The sequence below is a fragment of the Rhinoderma darwinii genome, chromosome 5 (assembly GCF_050947455.1).
Source record: "Rhinoderma darwinii isolate aRhiDar2 chromosome 5, aRhiDar2.hap1, whole genome shotgun sequence".
In the NCBI taxonomy this organism is placed as follows: Eukaryota; Metazoa; Chordata; class Amphibia; order Anura; family Rhinodermatidae; genus Rhinoderma; species Rhinoderma darwinii.
In genome coordinates this window covers 1798651-1816677 of record NC_134691.1, presented here as the reverse complement: position 1 = coordinate 1816677, position 18027 = coordinate 1798651, and the positions used below count along the sequence as shown (strand labels likewise).

The 18027-nt window shown below is 40.0% G+C and overlaps 1 protein-coding gene across 1 annotated transcript in view; it reads left to right on the top strand.

Moving 5' to 3' along the window:
- The window catches only part of LOC142652289 (ubiquitin carboxyl-terminal hydrolase CYLD-like), a 56762-nt gene that overhangs the window by 20664 nt on the left and 18071 nt on the right, over positions 1-18027 (top strand). The gene's annotated exons all lie outside the window — the stretch shown is intronic.

The following is an 18027-nucleotide window of genomic DNA, read 5'->3' as shown; positions in this document are numbered from 1 at the left end:
GCCGCTCCTCTTATATCACTCCAGTACTATTATATCCTCCAGAGACATTACATCATATGTGTGACTGATATCAGCCGCTCCTCTTATATCACTCCAGTACTATTATATCCTCCAGAGACATTACATCATATGTGTGACTGATATCAGCTGCTCCTCTTATATCACTCCAGTACTATTATATCCTCCAGAGACATTACATCATATGTGTGACTGATATCAGCCGCTCCTCTTATAACACTCCAGTACTATTATATCCTCCAGAGACATTACATCATATGTGTGACTGATATCAGCCGCTCCTCTTATATCACTCCAGTACTATTATATCCTCCAGAGACATTACATCATATGTGTGACTGATATCAGCCGCTCCTCGTATATCACTCCAGTACTATTATATCCTCCAGAGACATTACATCATATGTGTGACTGATATCAGCCGCTCCTCTTATAACACTCCAGTACTATTATATCCTCCAGAGACATTACATCATATATGTGACTGATATCAGCCGCTCCTCTTATATCACTCCAGTACTATTATATCCTCCAGAGACATTACATCATATGTGTGACTGATATCAGCCGCTCCTCTTATAACACTCCAGTACTATTATATCCTCCAGAGACATTACATCATATGTGACTGATATCAGCCGCTCCTCTTATAACACTCCAGCTACTATTATATCCTCCAGAGACATTACATCATATGTGTGACTGATATCAGCCGCTCCTCTTATATCACTCCAGTACTATTATATCCTCCAGAGACATTACATCATATATGTGACTGATATCAGCCGCTCCTCTTATATCACTCCAGCACTATTATATCCTCCAGAGACATTACATCATATGTGACTGATATCAGCAGCTCCTCTTATATCACTCCAGTACTATTATATCCTCCAGAGACATTACATCATATGTGACTGATATCAGCCGCTCCTCTTATATCACTCCAGCACTATTATATCCTCCAGAGACATTACATCATATGTGTGACTGATATCAGCCGCTCCTCTTATATCACTCCAGCACTATTATATCCTCCAGAGACATTACATCATATATGTGACTGATATCAGCCGCTCCTCGTATATCACTCCAGTACTATTATATCCTCCAGAGACATTACATCATATGTGTGACTGATATCAGCCGCTCCTCTTATAACACTCCAGCACTATTATATCCTCCAGAGACATTACATCATATATGTGACTGATATCAGCTGCTCCTCTTATAACACTCCAGTACTATTATATCCTCCAGAGACATTACATCATATGTGTGACTGATATCAGCTGCTCCTCTTATAACACTCCAGTACTATTATATCCCCCAGAGACATTACATCATATGTGTGACTGATATCAGCCGCTCCTCTTATAACACTCCAGTACTATTATATCCTCCAGACATTACATCATATGTGACTGATATCAGCCGCTCCTCGTATATCACTCCAGTACTATTATATCCTCCAGAGACATTACATCATATGTGACTGATATCAGCCGCTCCTCTTATATCACTCCAGCACTATTATATCCTCCAGAGACATTACATCATATGTGTGACTGATATCAGCCGCTCCTCTTATATCACTCCAGCACTATTATATCCTCCAGAGACATTACATCATATGTGTGACTGATATCAGCCGCTCCTCTTATATCACTCCAGTACTATTATATCCTCCAGAGACATTACATCATATGTGTGACTGATATCAGCCGCTCCTCTTATATCACTCCAGTACTATTATATCCTCCAGAGACATTACATCATATGTGTGACTGATATCAGCCGCTCCTCTTATAACACTCCAGTACTATTATATCCTCCAGAGACATTACATCATATGTGACTGATATCAGCCGCTCCTCTTATAACACTCCAGTACTATTATATCCTCCAGAGACATTACATCATATGTGTGACTGATATCAGCCGCTCCTCTTATATCACTCCAGCACTATTATATCCTCCAGAGACATTACATCATATGTGTGACTGATATCAGCAGCTCCTCTTATAACACTCCAGTACTATTATATCCTCCAGAGACATTACATCATATGTGACTGATATCAGCCGCTCCTCTTATAACACTCCAGTACTATTATATCCTCCAGAGACATTACATCATATGTGTGACTGATATCAGCCGATCCTCTTATATCACTCCAGCACTATTATATCCTCCAGAGACATTACATCATATGTGACTGATATCAGCCGCTCCTCTTATAACATTCCAGCACTATTATATCCTCCAGAGACATTACATCATATGTGACTGATATCAGCCGCTCCTCTTATATCACTCCAGCACTATTATATCCTCCAGAGACATTACATCATATGTGTGACTGATATCAGCCGCTCCTCTTATATCACTCCAGCACTATTATATCCTCCAGAGACATTACATCATATGTGTGACTGATATCAGCCGCTCCTCTTATATCACTCCAGTACTATTATATCCTCCAGAGACATTACATCATATGTAACTGATATCAGCCGCTCCTCTTATATCACTCCAGCACTATTATATCCTCCAGAGACATTACATCATATGTGTGACTGATATCAGCAGCTCCTCTTATATCACTCCAGCACTATTATATCCTCCAGAGAGACATTACATTATATGTGTGACTGATATCAGCCTCTCCTCTTCTATCACTCCAGCACTATTATATCCTCCGGAGACATTACATCATATGTGAATGATATCAGCCGCTCCTCTTATATCACTCCAGTACTATTATATCCTCCAGAGACATTACATCATATGTGACTGATATCAGCCGCTGCTCTTATATCACTCCAGTACTATTATATCCTCCAGAGACATTACATCATATGTGTGACTGATATCAGCCGCTCCTCTTATAACACTGCAGCACTATTATATCCTCCAGAGACATTACATCATATGTGTGACTGATATCAGCCGCTCCTCTTATAACACTCCAGTACTATTATATCCTCCAGAGACATTACATCATATATGTGACTGATATCAGCCGCTCCTCTTATATCACTCCAGTACTATTATATCCTCCAGAGACATTACATCATATGTGACTGATATCAGCCGCTCCTCTTATAACACTCCAGCACTATTATATCCTCCAAAGACATTACATCATATGTGACTGATATCAGCCGCTCCTCTTATAACACTCCAGTACTATTATATCCTCCAGAGACATTATAACATATATGTGACTGATATCAGCCGCTCCTCTTATATCCTCCAGTACTATTATATCCTCCAGAGACATTACATCATATGTGTGACTGATATCAGCTGCTCCTCTTATAACACTCCAGTACTATTATATCCTCCAGAGACATTACATCATATGTGTGACTGATATCAGCCGCTCCTCTTATATCACTCCAGTACTATTATATCCTGCAGAGACATTACATCATATGTGTGACTGATATCAGCCGCTCCTCTTATATCACTCCAGCACTATTATATCCACCAGAGACATTACATCATATGTGTGACTGATATCAGCCGCTCCTCTTATAACACTCCAGTACTATTATATCCTCCAGACATTACATCATATGTGTGACTGATATCAGCCGCTCCTCTTATATCACTCCAGCACTATTATATCCTCCAGACATTACATCATATGTGACTGATATCAGCCGCTCCTCTTATATCACTCCAGCACTATTATATCCTCCAGAGACATTACATCATATATGTGTGACTGATGTCAGCCGCTCCTCTTATAACACTCCAGTACTATTATATCCTCCAGAGACATTACATCATATGTGTGACTGATATCAGCCGCTCCTCTTATATCACTCCAGCACTATTATATCCACCAGAGACATTACATCATATGTGTGACTGATATCAGCCGCTCCTCTTATAACACTCCAGTACTATTATATCCTCCAGACATTACATCATATGTGTGACTGATATCAGCCGCTCCTCTTATATCACTCCAGCACTATTATATCCTCCAGAGACATTACATCATATGTGTGACTGATATCAGCCGCTCCTCTTATATCACTCCAGCACTATTATATCCTCTAGAGACATTACATCATATGTGACTGATATCAGCCGCTCCTCTTATAACACTCCAGTACTATTATATCCTCCAGAGACATTACATCATACGTGACTGATATCAGCCGCTCCTCTTATAACACTCCAGTACTATTATATCCTCCAGACATTACATCATAGGTGTGACTGATATCAGCCGCTCCTCTTATATCACTCCAGCACTATTATATCCTCCAGACATTACATCATATGTGACTGATATCAGCCGCTCCTCTTATAACACTCCAGTACTATTATATCCTCCAGAGACATTACATCATATGTGACTGATATCAGCCGCTCCTCTTATATCACTCCAGTACTATTATATCCTCCAGAGACATTACATCATATGTGTGACTGATATCAGCCGCTCCTCTTATAACACTCCAGCACTATTATATCCTCCAGAGACATTACATCATATGTGTGACTGATATCAGCCGCTCCTCTTATAACACTCCAGTACTATTATATCCTCCAGAGACATTACATCATATGTGTGACTGATATCAGCCGCTCCTCTTATAACACTGCAGCACTATTATATCCTCCAGAGACATTACATCATATGTGTGACTGATATCAGCCGCTCCTCTTATAACACTGCAGCACTATTATATCCTCCAGAGACATTACATCATATGTGTGACTGATATCAGCCGCTCCTCTTATAACACTCCAGCACTATTATATCCTCCAGAGACATTACATCATATGTGTGACTGATATCAGCCGCTCCTCTTATAACACTCCAGCACTATTATATCCTCCAGAGACATTACATCATATGTGTGACTGATATCAGCCGCTCCTCTTATAACACTCCAGTACTATTATATCCTCCAGAGACATTACATCATATGTGTGACTGATATCAGCCGCTCCTCTTATAACACTGCAGCACTATTATATCCTCCAGAGACATTACATCATATGTGTGACTGATATCAGCCGCTCCTCTTATAACACTGCAGCACTATTATATCCTCCAGAGACATTACATCATATGTGTGACTGATATCAGCCGCTCCTCTTATAACACTGCAGCACTATTATATCCTCCAGAGACATTACATCATATGTGTGACTGATATCAGCCGCTCCTCTTATATCACTCCAGTACTATTAAATCCTCCAGACATTACATCATATGTGACTGATATCAGCCGCTCCTCTTATAACACTCCAGCACTATTATATCCTCTAGAGACATTACATCATGTGTGACTGATATCAGCCGCTCCTCTTATATCACTCCAGTACTATTATATCCTCCAGAGACATTACATCATATGTGTGACTGATATCAGCCGCTCCTCTTATATCACTCCAGTACTATTATATCCTCCAGAGACATTACATCATATGTGACTGATATCAGCCGCTCCTCTTATATCACTCCAGCACTATTATATCCTCCAGAGACATTACATCATATGTGACTGATATCAGCCGCTCTTCTTATATCACTCCAGTACTATTATATCCTCCAGAGACATTACATCATATGTGTGACTGATATCAGCCGCTCCTCTTATATCACTCCAGTACTATTATATCCTCCAGAGACATTACATCATATGTGACTGATATCAGCCGCTCCTCTTATAACACTCCAGCACTATTATATCCTCCAGAGACATTACATCATATGTGTGACTGATATCAGCCGCTCCTCTTATAACACTCCAGCACTATTATATCCTCCAGACATTACATCATATGTGACTGATATCAGCCGCTCCTCTTATATCACTCCAGCACTATTATATCCTCCAGAGACATTACATCATATGTGTGACTGATATCAGCCGCACCTCTTATATCACTCCAGTACTATTATATCCTCCAGAGACATTACATCATATGTGTGACTGATATCAGCCTCTCCTCTTATAACACTCCAGCACTATTATATCCTCCAGAGACATTACATCATATGTGTGACTGATATCAGCCGCTCCTCTTATATCACTCCAGTACTATTATATCCTCCAGAGACATTACATCATATGTGACTGATATCAGCCGCTCCTCTTATAACACTCCAGCACTATTATATCCTCCAGAGACATTACATCATATGTGACTGATATCAGCCGCTCCTCTTATATCACTCCAGCACTATTATATCCTCCAGAGACATTACATCATATGTGTGACTGATATCAGCCGCTCCTCTTATAACACTCCAGTACTATTATGTACTCCAGAGACATTACATCATATGTGTGACTGATATCAGCCGCTCCTCTTATAACACTCCAGTACTATTATATCCTCCAGAGACATTACATCATATGTGTGACTGATATCAGCCGCTCCTCTTATAACACTCCAGTACTATTATATCCTCCAGAGACATCACATCATATGTGTGACTGATATCAGCCGCTCCTCTTATATCACTCCAGCACTATTATATCTCCAGAGACATTACATCATATGTGTGACTGATATCAGCCGCTCCTCTTATATCACTCCAGTACTATTATATCCTCCAGAGACATTACATCATATGTGTGACTGATATCAGCCGCTCCTCTTATATCACTCCAGTACTATTATATCCTCCAGAGACATTACATCATATGTGTGACTGATATCAGCAGCTCCTCTTATATCCTCCAGTACTATTATATCCTCCAGAGACATTACATCATATGTGACTGATATCAGCCGCTCCTCTTATATCACTCCAGCACTATTATATCCTCCAGAGACATTACATCATATGTGTGACTGATATCAGCCGCTCCTCTTATAACACTCCAGTACTATTATATCCTCCAGAGACATTACATCATATGTGACTGATATCAGCCGCTCCTCTTATATCACTCCAGTACTATTATATCCTCCAGAGACATTACATCATATGTGTGACTGATATCAGCCGCTCCTCTTATATCACTCCAGTACTATTATATCCCCCAGAGACATTACATCATATGTGACTGATATCAGCCGCTCCTCTTATATCACTCCAGTACTATTATATCCTCCAGAGACATTACATCATATGTGTGACTGATATCTGCCGCTCCTCTTATATCACTCCAGTACTATTATATCCTCCAGAGACATTACATCATATGTGACTGATATCAGCCGCTCCTCTTATATCACTCCAGTACTATTATATCCTCCAGAGACATTACATCATATGTGACTGATATCAGCAGCTCCTCTTATATCACTCCAGCACTATTATATCCTCCAGAGACATTACATCATATGTGTGACTGATATCAGCCGCTCCTCTTATATCACTCCAGCACTATTATATCCACCAGAGACATTACATCATATGTGTGACTGATATCAGCCGCTCCTCTTATAACGCTCCAGCACTATTATATCCTCCAGAGACATTACATCATATGTGTGACTGATATCAGCCGCTCCTCTTATAACACTCCAGTACTATTATATCCTCCAGAGACATTACATCATATGTGTGACTGATATCAGCCGCTCCTCTTATATCACTCCAGCACTATTATATCCTCCAGAGACATTACATCATATGTGAGTGATATCAGCCGCTCCTCTTATATCACTCCAGTACTATTATATCCTCCAGAGACATTACATCATATGTGTGACTGATATCAGCCGCTCCTCTTATAACACTCCAGCACTATTATATCCTCCAGACACATTACATCATATGTGACTGATATCAGCCGCTTCTCTTATATCACTCCAGTACTATTATATCCTCCAGAGACATTACATCATATATGTGACTGATATCAGCCGCTCCTCTTATAACGCTCCAGCACTATTATATCTTCCAGAGACATTACATCATATGTGTGACTGATATCAGCCGCTCCTCTTATAACACTCCAGTACTATTATATCCTCCAGAGACATTACATCATATATGTGACTGATATCAGCCGCTCCTCTTATAACACTCCAGCACTATTATATCCTCCAGAGACATTACATCATATGTGACTGATATCAGCCGCTCCCCTTATAAAGCTCCAGCACTATTATATCCTCCAGAGACATTACATCATATGTGACTGATATCAGCCGCTCCTCTTATATCACTCCAGTACTATTATATCCTCCAGAGACATTACATCATATATGTGACTGATATCAGCCGCTCCTCTTATAACACTCCAGTACTATTATATCCTCCAGAGACATTACATCATATGTGACTGATATCAGCCGCTCCTCTTATATCACTCCAGTACTATTATATCCTCCAGAGACATTACATCATATGTGTGACTGATATCAGCCGCTCCTCTTATAACACTGCAGCACTATTATATCCTCCAGAGACATTACATCATATGTGTGACTGATATCAGCCGCTCCTCTTATAACACTGCAGCACTATTATATCCTCCAGAGACATTACATCATATGTGTGACTGATATCAGCCGCTCCTCTTATAACACTGCAGCACTATTATATCCTCCAGAGACATTACATCATATGTGTGACTGATATCAGCCGCTCCTCTTATAACACTGCAGCACTATTATATCCTCCAGAGACATTACATCATATGTGTGACTGATATCAGCCGCTCCTCTTATAACACTCCAGTACTATTATATCCTCCAGAGACATTACATCATATGTGACTGATATCAGCGGCTCCTCTTATAACACTCCAGTACTATTATATCCTCCAGACATTACATCATATGTGACTGATATCAGCTGCTCCTCTTATAACACTCCAGTACTATTATATCCTCCAGAGACATTACATCATATGTGTGACTGATATCAGCCGCTTCTCTTATAACACTCCACACTATTATATCCTCCAGAGACATTACATCATATGTGACTGATATCAGCCGCTCCTCTTATAACACTCCAGTACTATTATATCCTCCAGAGACATTACATCATATGTGTGACTGATATCAGCCACTCCTCTTATATCACTCCAGCACTATTATATCCTCCAGAGACATTACATCATATGTGTGACTGATATCAGCCACTCCTCTTATATCACTCCAGTACTATTATATCCTCCAGAGACATTACATCATATGTGTGACTGATATCAGCCGCTCCTCTTATAACACTCCAGCACTATTATATCCTCCAGAGACATTACATCATATGTGACTGATATCAGCCGCTCCTCTTATATCACTCCAGCACTATTATATCCTCCAGAGACATTACATCATATGTGACTGATATCAGCCGCACCTCTTATATCACTCCAGTACTATTATATCCTCCAGAGACATTACATCATATGTGACTGATATCAGCCGCTCCTCTTATAACACTCCAGCACTATTATATCCTCCAGAGACATTACATCATATGTGACTGATATCAGCCGCTCTTCTTATATCACTCCAGTACTATTATATCCTCCAGAGACATTACATCATATGTGTGACTGATATCAGCCGCTCCTCTTATATCACTCCAGTACTATTATATCCTCCAGAGACATTACATCATATGTGACTGATATCAGCCGCTCCTCTTATAACACTCCAGCACTATTATATCCTCCAGAGACATTACATCATATGTGTGACTGATATCAGCCGCTCCTCTTATAACACTCCAGCACTATTATATCCTCCAGACATTACATCATATGTGACTGATATCAGCCGCTCCTCTTATATCACTCCAGCACTATTATATCCTCCAGAGACATTACATCATATGTGTGACTGATATCAGCCGCACCTCTTATATCACTCCAGTACTATTATATCCTCCAGAGACATTACATCATATGTGTGACTGATATCAGCCTCTCCTCTTATAACACTCCAGCACTATTATATCCTCCAGAGACATTACATCATATGTGACTGATATCAGCCGCTCCTCTTATAACACTCCAGCACTATTATATCCTCCAGAGACATTACATCATATGTGACTGATATCAGCCGCTCCTCTTATAACACTCCAGTACTATTATGTCCTCCAGAGACATTACATCATATGTGTGACTGATATCAGCCGCTCCTCTTATAACACTCCAGTACTATTATATCCTCCAGAGACATTACATCATATGTGTGACTGATATCAGCCGCTCCTCTTATAACACTCCAGTACTATTATATCCTCCAGAGACATCACATCATATGTGTGACTGATATCAGCCGCTCCTCTTATATCACTCCAGCACTATTATATCTCCAGAGACATTACATCATATGTGTGACTGATATCAGCCGCTCCTCTTATATCACTCCAGTACTATTATATCCTCCAGAGACATTACATCATATGTGTGACTGATATCAGCCGCTCCTCTTATATCACTCCAGTACTATTATATCCTCCAGAGACATTACATCATATGTGTGACTGATATCAGCAGCTCCTCTTATATCCTCCAGTACTATTATATCCTCCAGAGACATTACATCATATGTGACTGATATCAGCCGCTCCTCTTATATCACTCCAGCACTATTATATCCTCCAGAGACATTACATCATATGTGTGACTGATATCAGCCGCTCCTCTTATATCACTCCAGTACTATTATATCCCCCAGAGACATTACATCATATGTGACTGATATCAGCCGCTCCTCTTATATCACTCCAGTACTATTATATCCTCCAGAGACATTACATCATATGTGTGACTGATATCAGCCGCTCTTCTTATATCACTCCAGCACTATTATATCCTCCAGAGATATTACATCATATGTGTGACTGATATCAGCCGCTCCTCTTATATCACTCCAGTACTATTATATCCTCCAGAGACATTACATCATATGTGACTGATATCAGCCGCTCCTCTTATATCACTCCAGTACTATTATATCCTCCAGAGACATTACATCATATGTGACTGATATCAGCAGCTCCTCTTATATCACTCCAGCACTATTATATCCTCCAGAGACATTACATCATATGTGTGACTGATATCAGCCGCTCCTCTTATATCACTCCAGCACTATTATATCCACCAGAGACATTACATCATATGTGTGACTGATATCAGCCGCTCCTCTTATAACGCTCCAGCACTATTATATCCTCCAGAGACATTACATCATATGTGTGACTGATATCAGCCGCTCCTCTTATAACACTCCAGTACTATTATATCCTCCAGAGACATTACATCATATGTGTGACTGATATCAGCCGCTCCTCTTATATCACTCCAGCACTATTATATCCTCCAGAGACATTACATCATATGTGAGTGATATCAGCCGCTCCTCTTATATCACTCCAGTACTATTATATCCTCCAGAGACATTACATCATATGTGTGACTGATATCAGCCGCTCCTCTTATAACACTCCAGCACTATTATATCCTCCAGACACATTACATCATATGTGACTGATATCAGCCGCTTCTCTTATATCACTCCAGTACTATTATATCCTCCAGAGACATTACATCATATATGTGACTGATATCAGCCGCTCCTCTTATAACGCTCCAGCACTATTATATCTTCCAGAGACATTACATCATATGTGTGACTGATATCAGCCGCTCCTCTTATAACACTCCAGTACTATTATATCCTCCAGAGACATTACATCATATATGTGACTGATATCAGCCGCTCCTCTTATAACACTCCAGCACTATTATATCCTCCAGAGACATTACATCATATGTGACTGATATCAGCCGCTCCCCTTATAAAGCTCCAGCACTATTATATCCTCCAGAGACATTACATCATATGTGACTGATATCAGCCGCTCCTCTTATATCACTCCAGTACTATTATATCCTCCAGAGACATTACATCATATATGTGACTGATATCAGCCGCTCCTCTTATAACACTCCAGTACTATTATATCCTCCAGAGACATTACATCATATGTGACTGATATCAGCCGCTCCTCTTATATCACTCCAGTACTATTATATCCTCCAGAGACATTACATCATATGTGTGACTGATATCAGCCGCTCCTCTTATAACACTGCAGCACTATTATATCCTCCAGAGACATTACATCATATGTGTGACTGATATCAGCCGCTCCTCTTATAACACTGCAGCACTATTATATCCTCCAGAGACATTACATCATATGTGTGACTGATATCAGCCGCTCCTCTTATAACACTGCAGCACTATTATATCCTCCAGAGACATTACATCATATGTGTGACTGATATCAGCCGCTCCTCTTATAACACTGCAGCACTATTATATCCTCCAGAGACATTACATCATATGTGTGACTGATATCAGCCGCTCCTCTTATAACACTCCAGTACTATTATATCCTCCAGAGACATTACATCATATGTGACTGATATCAGCGGCTCCTCTTATAACACTCCAGTACTATTATATCCTCCAGACATTACATCATATGTGACTGATATCAGCTGCTCCTCTTATAACACTCCAGTACTATTATATCCTCCAGAGACATTACATCATATGTGTGACTGATATCAGCCGCTTCTCTTATAACACTCCACACTATTATATCCTCCAGAGACATTACATCATATGTGACTGATATCAGCCGCTCCTCTTATAACACTCCAGTACTATTATATCCTCCAGAGACATTACATCATATGTGTGACTGATATCAGCCACTCCTCTTATATCACTCCAGCACTATTATATCCTCCAGAGACATTACATCATATGTGACTGATATCAGCCACTCCTCTTATATCACTCCAGTACTATTATATCCTCCAGAGACATTACATCATATGTGTGACTGATATCAGCCGCTCCTCTTATAACACTCCAGCACTATTATATCCTCCAGAGACATTACATCATATGTGACTGATATCAGCCGCTCCTCTTATATCACTCCAGCACTATTATATCCTCCAGAGACATTACATCATATATGTGACTGATATCAGCCGCTCCTCTTATATCCTCCAGTACTATTATATCCTCCAGAGACATTACATCATATATGTGACTGATATCAGCAGCTCCTCTTATATCACTCCAGTACTATTATATCCTCCAGAGACATTACATCATATGTGACTGATATCAGCCGCTCCTCTTATATCACTCCAGCACTATTATATCCTCCAGAGACATTACATCATATGTGACTGATATCAGCCGCACCTCTTATATCACTCCAGTACTATTATATCCTCCAGAGACATTACATCATATGTGACTGATATCAGCCGCTCCTCTTATAACACTCCAGTACTATTATATCCTCCAGAGACATTACATCATATATGTGTGACTGATATCAGCCGCTCCTCTTATATCACTCCAGTACTATTATATCCCCCAGAGACATTACATCATATGTGTGACTGATATCAGCCGCTCCTCTTATATCACTCCAGTACTATTATATCCCCCAGAGACATTACATCATATGTGACTGATATCAGCCGCTCCTCTTATATCACTCCAGCACTATTATATCCTCCAGAGACATTACATCATATGTGACTGATATCAGCCGCTCCTCTTATATCACTCCAGCACTATTATAGCCTCCAGAGACATTACATCATATGTGTGACTGATATCAGCCGCTCCTCTTATAACACTCCAGTACTATTATATCCTCCAGAGACATTACATCATATGTGTGACTGATATCAGCCGCTCCTCTTATATCACTCCAGCTTTATTATATCCACCAGAGACATTACATCATATGTGTGACTGATATCAGCCGCTCCTCTTATATCACTCCAGTACTATTATATCCTCCAGAGACATTACATCATATATGTGACTGATATCAGCCGCTCCTCTTATATCACTCCCGTACTATTATATCCTCCAGAGACATTACATCATATGTGACTGATATCAGCCGCTCCTCTTATAACACTCCAGTACTATTATATCCTCCAGAGACATTACATCATATGTGTGACTGATATCAGCCGCTCCTCTTATAACACTGCAGCACTATTATATCCTCCAGAGACATTACATCATATGTGTGACTGATATCAGCCGCTCCTCTTATAACACTCCAGTACTATTATATCCTCCAGAGACATTACATCATATGTGACTGATATCAGCGGCTCCTCTTATAACACTCCAGTACTATTATATCCTCCAGACATTACATCATATGTGACTGATATCAGCTGCTCCTCTTATAACACTCCAGTACTATTATATCCTCCAGAGACATTACATCATATGTGTGACTGATATCAGCCGCTTCTCTTATAACACTCCACACTATTATATCCTCCAGAGACATTACATCATATGTGACTGATATCAGCCGCTCCTCTTATAACACTCCAGTACTATTATATCCTCCAGAGACATTACATCATATGTGTGACTGATATCAGCCACTCCTCTTATATCACTCCAGCACTATTATATCCTCCAGAGACATTACATCATATGTGACTGATATCAGCCACTCCTCTTATATCACTCCAGTACTATTATATCCTCCAGAGACATTACATCATATGTGTGACTGATATCAGCCGCTCCTCTTATAACACTCCAGCACTATTATATCCTCCAGAGACATTACATCATATGTGACTGATATCAGCCGCTCCTCTTATATCACTCCAGCACTATTATATCCTCCAGAGACATTACATCATATATGTGACTGATATCAGCCGCTCCTCTTATATCCTCCAGTACTATTATATCCTCCAGAGACATTACATCATATATGTGACTGATATCAGCAGCTCCTCTTATATCACTCCAGTACTATTATATCCTCCAGAGACATTACATCATATGTGACTGATATCAGCCGCTCCTCTTATATCACTCCAGCACTATTATATCCTCCAGAGACATTACATCATATGTGACTGATATCAGCCGCACCTCTTATATCACTCCAGTACTATTATATCCTCCAGAGACATTACATCATATGTGACTGATATCAGCCGCTCCTCTTATAACACTCCAGTACTATTATATCCTCCAGAGACATTACATCATATATGTGTGACTGATATCAGCCGCTCCTCTTATATCACTCCAGTACTATTATATCCCCCAGAGACATTACATCATATGTGTGACTGATATCAGCCGCTCCTCTTATATCACTCCAGTACTATTATATCCCCCAGAGACATTACATCATATGTGACTGATATCAGCCGCTCCTCTTATATCACTCCAGCACTATTATATCCTCCAGAGACATTACATCATATGTGACTGATATCAGCCGCTCCTCTTATATCACTCCAGCACTATTATAGCCTCCAGAGACATTACATCATATGTGTGACTGATATCAGCCGCTCCTCTTATAACACTCCAGTACTATTATATCCTCCAGAGACATTACATCATATGTGTGACTGATATCAGCCGCTCCTCTTATATCACTCCAGCTTTATTATATCCACCAGAGACATTACATCATATGTGACTGATATCAGCCGCTCCTCTTATATCACTCCAGTACTATTATATCCTCCAGAGACATTACATCATATATGTGACTGATATCAGCCGCTCCTCTTATATCACTCCCGTACTATTATATCCTCCAGAGACATTACATCATATGTGACTGATATCAGCCGCTCCTCTTATAACACTCCAGTACTATTATATCCTCCAGAGACATTACATCATATGTGTGACTGATATCAGCCGCTCCTCTTATAACACTGCAGCACTATTATATCCTCCAGAGACATTACATCATATGTGTGACTGATATCAGCCGCTCCTCTTATAACACTCCAGTACTATTATATCCTCCAGAGACATTACATCATATGTGACTGATATCAGCCGCTCCTCTTATATCACTCCAGTACTATTATATCCTCCAGAGACATTACATCATATGTGTGACTGATATCAGCGGCTCCTCTTATAACACTCCAGTACTATTATATCCTCCAGACATTACATCATATGTGACTGATATCAGCCGCTCCTCTTATAACACTCCACACTATTATATCCTCCAGAGACATTACATCATATGTGACTGATATCAGCCTCTCCTCTTATATCACTCCAGTACTATTATATCCTCCAGACATTACATCATATGTGACTGATATCAGCCGCTCCTCTTATAACACTCCAGCACTATTATATCCTCCAGAGACATTACATCATATGTGTGACTGATATCAGCCGCTCCTCTTATAACACTCCAGTACTATTATATCCTCCAGAGACATTACATCATATGTGTGACTGATATCAGCCACTCCTCTTATAACACTCCAGCACTATTATATCCTCCAGAGACATTACATCATATGTGACTGATATCAGCCGCTCCTCTTATATCACTCCAGCACTATTATATCCTCCAGAGACATTACATCATATATGTGACTGATATCAGCCGCTCCTCTTATATCACTCCAGTACTATTATATCCTCCAGAGACATTACATCATATGTGACTGATATCAGCCGCTCCTCTTATATCACTCCAGCACTATTATATCCTCCAGAGACATTACATCATATGTGACTGATATCAGCCGCTCCTCTTATATCACTCCAGCACTATTATATCCTCCAGAGACATTACATCATATGTGTGACTGATATCAGCCGCTCCTCTAACACTCCAGTACTATTATATCCTCCAGAGACATTACATCATATGTGTGACTGATATCAGCCGCTCCTCTTATATCACTCCAGCTTTATTATATCCACCAGAGACATTACATCATATGTGTGACTGATATCAGCCGCTCCTCTTATATCACTCCAGTACTATTATATCCTCCAGAGACATTACATCATATGTGTGACTGATATCAGGTGCTCCTCTTATATCACTCCAGTACTATTATATCCTCCAGAGACATTACATCATATGTGACTGATATCAGCCGCTCCTCTTATAACACTCCAGCACTATTATATCCTCCAGAGACATTACATCATATGTGACTGATATCAGCCGCTCCTCTTATAACGCTCCAGTACTATTATATCCTCCAGAGACATTACATCATATGTGTGACTGATATCAGCCGCTCCTCTTATATCACTCCAGTACTATTATATCCTCCAGACATTACATCATATGTGACTGATATCAGCCGCTCCTCTTATATCACTCCAGTACTATTATATCCTCCAGACATTGCATCATATGTGACTGATATCAGCCGCTCCTCTTATATCACTCCAGTACTATTATATCCTCCAGAGACATTACATCATATATGTGACTGATATCAGCCGCTCCTCTTATAACACTCCAGCACTATTATATCCTCCAGAGACATTACATCATATGTGACTGATATCAGCCGCTCCTCTTATATCACTCCAGTACTATTATATCCTCCAGTGACATTACATCATATGTGTGACTGATATCAGCTGCTCCTCTTATAACACTCCAGTACTATTATATCCTCCAGAGACATTACATCATATGTGACTGATATCAGCCGCTCCTCTTATATCACTCCAGCACTATTATATCCTCCAGAGACATTACATCATATGTGTGACTGATATCAGCCGCTCCTCTTATAACACTCCAGCACTACTATATCCTTCAGAGACATTACATCATGTGTGATTGATATCAGCCGCTCCTCTTATATCACTCCAGTACTATTATATCCTCCAGAGACATTACATCATATGGGTGACTGATATCAGCCGCTCCTCTTATATCACTCCAGCACTATTATATCCTCCAGAGACATTACATCATATGTGACTGATATCAGCCGCTCCTCTTATATCACTCCAGCACTATTATATCCTCCAGAGACATTACATCATATGTGTGACTGATATCAGCCGCTCCTCTTATAACACTCCAGCACTATTATATCCTACAGAGACATTACATCATATGTGTGACTGATATCGGTCGCTCCTCTTATAACACTCCAGCACTATTATATCCTCCAGAGACATTACATCATACGTGTGACTGATATCAGCCG